This window comes from Eurosta solidaginis, chromosome 2 (genome assembly GCF_040869045.1).
Source record: "Eurosta solidaginis isolate ZX-2024a chromosome 2, ASM4086904v1, whole genome shotgun sequence".
Classification (NCBI taxonomy): Eukaryota; Metazoa; Arthropoda; class Insecta; order Diptera; family Tephritidae; genus Eurosta; species Eurosta solidaginis.
This window is the reverse complement of record NC_090320.1, coordinates 157334141-157339067: the sequence shown is the minus strand read 5'-3', so window position 1 is coordinate 157339067 and position 4927 is coordinate 157334141. Positions and strand designations below refer to the sequence as shown.

Sequence of the window (4927 nt, the reverse complement as noted above, 5' to 3'; positions counted from 1 at the left end):
ACTACGCGATGGCAATGGGGAAAGGGAGCGCGGGACATGAAGACGCGTTTCAACCACGCGCCGTGATGCCCCGCTATCCCTAAGCTTGTGGCTATGCCCTAATCAACCCCCCGGTCTCGTGATGGTGCGAGTCTACCGGAGGGCGATCCTACATCTTCTCTTTTTTTTCTCTACCTCCGGTCTCGTTTCGAGTCTGCCGGAGGGACTCCTACACCTGACTACGGAGCGAGACGCACGAAGACGCGGGAGAGCGTACAAAAAGCTCGCAAACAAAAAAAACATTTTTCCTTTCCGATCTAAGTTTTTTTTAACAAGACTAACCGGGGGCCCCTGAACAGAAAACCCCATAATTCACTCGCTCACCCAGAGCGAGGACACCAGAAAATCCCCGAATTCACTCGCCCGCCCCGAGCGAGGACACCAGAAACCATCCCATTCACTCGTTATCCCATAACGAGGACATCATAAAAATCTACAACAGAAGGGCAAATCGATCTGCCAAAGAAAACAGCTGCACTCGTTGGCGCGCAACGAGGCCCATCGCAAGCCTAACGCGGATGAGAAAACTTATCTGCCCCAGATATTAGCAGTGTTAAATTATTTATAAATGTGGAAATCTGACATAAGTCAATCCGAATATTTAAGAATTATATTTAAGCCATTGACTATTCAAAAATTCGTATGAAATTCCTAAAACTTGCTAATAATTTTGAAAATCTAAGCATTCAGCTTCATAGCGCATTAATTTTGAGTGCAAGGAAGTGCATGCATGCATATATGCTCGGAACATTCGTCTCCATTTCAGAATTTGGAGAATCTGTATAGTTGGAATATTATGCATATTCGGACCTCGTGAGGTAGTATCAAATAACGTGTTCCGAATATTCTAAATTAACGGTTTATCCGGAACGCTTCCATGAATACTTAACGGAAAAGAACTTTCCGAAATTTCAGATTTGAAGGGTGAATACTCCCTGTGTAGCAGGACCGCACAAAAGCTTGACTCTTCTGTTAAAGTCAAGGTAGGAATCTAAAGTTCTAAGACAATAAGCCATTCTCTTTTGGTTTTGTTTTGGTCAGTTCATTGCAGCTGCTGAGTGGCGTATCATCCCATGTCGGCTACATCTTTAAATCATGCTATCTCAAAGTCAAAAATTTCCCAATTGAGGATTTGTCTCCAAACCGCCCTATATTAGAGTGAGATTGAAGAACACTTCATCGCGGAATGCTTTTCATTAACTCCCTCCTGTGACAAAAATGCTTTGAACTTATGCTCGTAGAGGGAGTTTTGGCAACATAGTGCATTTTGAATAAACTCTAAGTACGGCATTCTTCAAACAAGTTCTGAAAGAATGACCAAACCAACATGACCTTATCAATCCCGAAATATTCAGTAGAAAACGAATTATTTCCCCCAAAACATATTGGCTTTTACAAAACTATTATCACTACTACTAGACTGCTAAATTCTTCCCGATTCATTAACTCGTTACATATTTTGGGACTGCTTAATGGATTACGAATGGGAATTTTAAAAACCCCAATCAAAAAAAAATCGTTTCGAATATTTTAATATATGTTATCAATTTTTAGCTTCTTCGGTTATTACAAAATTAAAATTCTTTTAAATCTTTCGATAAAACCGCTCTAAATTAGTGCTCAAGGTTTGCACACAATCTACAAATAACTGTGGGGACATGCAAACGGAACTTCGTCTCGAAATCATAAAATGTTTAGTTAGTGATATGAGAGAACGTTTTGTCTGGTCGTATCCTATTTGCAACAAAAAGGAGGAGTTTCCCTGGCGAGGTTTGAGGAAATATCGCCACTGCTCTTTTTCTGTACCCTGCTGTGGACGAGAACTAAATCAAAAGATGGATCGAAAACTATTTTCACTCACGCGATACAAATTAGGCTATCCAACTATTTACAAAAAAATAATAATCATCTAAATTTTAAATATTAGCCTACAGTTTAATTAAGTTGTAACTGATCACTGGGAAATTTATGAGCAAAAATTCAATCCAAATTTGTTGTGCACAGAATTTGGTAGCACAACCACAGCACAGTACAATATTTTGCCAAACAAAAAAAGAAAAAAAAGGATGATTGCAGTTAAATTATATAAACAGTTCATACACGAAATCCATGATTTGAATACTTCTAGCTGCCACTACAAAAAAGAGCATGCAACCAAATAAAAAAAATAAAAAAAATACAGGAGAGTGCTGTATTGTTACACACCACTTCATTCGCAGCAGCCACAGCTGGTGTTCTACCCCTTGCACATTCACCTGTGGGGCGGTCGGCTTCGGCTACGTCCACCTCATCATCGCAAGCTTCTTTGGCCAGTGAAGCTGTACCACCCATTGCACATGCAGCTTCGACACTCCTTTCCAGCGCTAGTAGTGTTGGTGCACACAATCATACCATTTTAGTAGCTAGTAACTTACAAGCTGTGCAACTTTGGTCGGTGCTACACCTAATATTGCACGAAATGAGCTGGTAAGTGCAAAAAATGTTGAATCCAACATTGCAGAAATATTTCCTATAGCCGACCCAAGAGATTCAATACTCTGAAATGCTGGACGTGAGCTAGCTTCCGCTAATTGAATGAATCGCGTTTCAGGATCCATCGGGTTCATTCCACCCATACTAAACCGATTGTATGTACCTCCAAAACCATTACCATAACCGCCGTATGAGCCTAAACCTCCATATGCGCCATAATTTGCCGCACCGTAGCTACCATTACCGTAACCTCCATAGCAGCCAAACCCGCTGCCGAAATTATTGTAACCAGAATATCCATTATAACTCCCAAAGCCTACATTAGTCCCATAGCCACCCGTTGCTGCCGCATGTGGTGCTTGAGGCAGTGGTGGTGGAGCTGATAGGGAGCGCACATTACCCGCAAATGGAGTACGTAATTGCACATCGCTGCCTGGCAACGTTCCCGTTTGTCCGGTCCCTGCTATACCCGTTGGAGGTATTAGATTTGTTTCAACCAAGACAGGACTTCGAAAATTATTTGCAGATCCTCCATTGTCTACCATTTCAGTTATTGTTTTCTACGTTAGTTTTTGTACGTGAAAAAACAAACCACACGTATTACTTGAACTTTGAGCCAATATAGAAATTATTTGTGTATGCGCGTTGATGTAATATTGTATATATATGCGTTAATGTTAGAGTAAACAATTGCTATATTTTTTCCAGTTAACCAGAAAAAAGCATTGCACTTAAAATGAAATCACAAATGAACAAAATCGAATGATAAACAATTGACTATTGTGAATGAAACTAACTTACAAGCTGGTGGTGCAGCAACTTTGGTCGGTGCTACACCTACGATGTATGGTCAACCGTATACCTTCGCCCAAGTCGCTCATTCCCACCTTAACAAGCAAGGTCATCGACCATTAGGAATAACTCGATCAGCTCCTCTACAACTTGGTCATCCAATGCTTACTGGAACTGCACCCATCAGGCGCATTTGTTGGTAGCACAAAAGATACGTCAACCATTGATCAATCGCAATAGCGCAAACCGCGAGCCACAACTCAAAGAAGAGGAAGATGCGGGTGAGATTATTGATCTGACGGACAAAAAGTAACCACCAAAGACGGTAATAACGGGTATTGTACCCACGAGTGGCTCACAAAATCTGCCAGAAGCAACAAATGCACCATTAGGTGTATGTATGCCCAATGCACCGAGTAAATTACGAGATCAGGAGTATCTGCAACAACAACGCGAGCTACTATATAGACAAGCATTACAGAGAGAGGATCCTGTCGAACAGGGCTTGGTACGCCCGCTATCAGATACACTATCTAGTCCTTTGGTACATATGGGTCCTAATGGTATTAGCCAACTACCAGATACGGGCCAGTATGCGCCACCCATTATAACATCCTCATCAGCTGATAATATTTCACCAGTTAATCTGACGGTGCCACACCGACGTCGTGTATTAGAACACCACTCATCGTCTGGTGTTGCACCAGCGTCAAATGCATTCTCATCCTTACCTGCCATACATCCGGCCTTTGTTGGTGGTGGTGCAGCGATTGGAAAGCCTCCGAATGATTATGATTCGCACAAAATAACCACCGGTCTCGCTTATGATAATCTTATGCAAAAACATGATTGCATTTGTGGTGATAATTCAATTCATCCGGAACATAGTGGACGTTTGCAAAGCATATGGGCTCGCTTAATTGAAACTGATTTGGCCAAACGCTGTGATCGTTTGCGTTCACTAAAAGCCACCCTTGAAGAGTTGCAAACAGTGCACACTGAGGCACATACACTATTCCTTGGCTCGAGCTCCTGTCCGTCAAACCGTCAAAAAATGGATAATTTACCTGCATTGGGTGTTGTGCGTTTAACGTGTTGCGGTTACGGTGTCGATTTGGATACAACTTGGAATAAGGATCCTACAGATGCTGCTGCACGCACGGCTGCCGGTTGTGTTATTGATTTAGCTATTAAAACAGCACCATCCATCACCAGCCACCTGAAAAATAAAAAGAAAATTAATTAATAATACTGAATAAAAGATTATTCAATTCCGAATTACTAACTTTAAATTTTTCTTACCATGCAGGATCACCAAACTACAAGTCCAACCGTACTCCAGCCACGCGCCGTAGTCAAGGAATGTGACAACGGGAAAAATCTTTCGATTTTAGTCCCGTTTGTTTCAATTCATGACATTCTATATACGGGTGTGTTTGGATGTTTGTTTTTTTCTTCTTTTTTTGCTATATGGCTGGCATACTTGAACCGTGCGCGGACTTTTTTATAAACGGAATGTTGGAAAACGACAAATGAAAAGAGTAGTGGTAGTGGGAGATTTTTTTACCATATTTGTACCAAACAATTAATCATTTATTTTAAAACAAATAACGCGCATTTCAAG

General features: G+C 41.2%; 1 pseudogene; it reads left to right on the top strand.

Annotated features, from left to right (window-relative positions):
- The first annotated feature begins 607 nt into the window (after positions 1 to 607).
- Positions 608 to 4549, top strand: LOC137241721 (histone deacetylase 4-like; annotated as a pseudogene).
- The last annotated feature ends 378 nt before the right edge of the window (positions 4550 to 4927 follow it).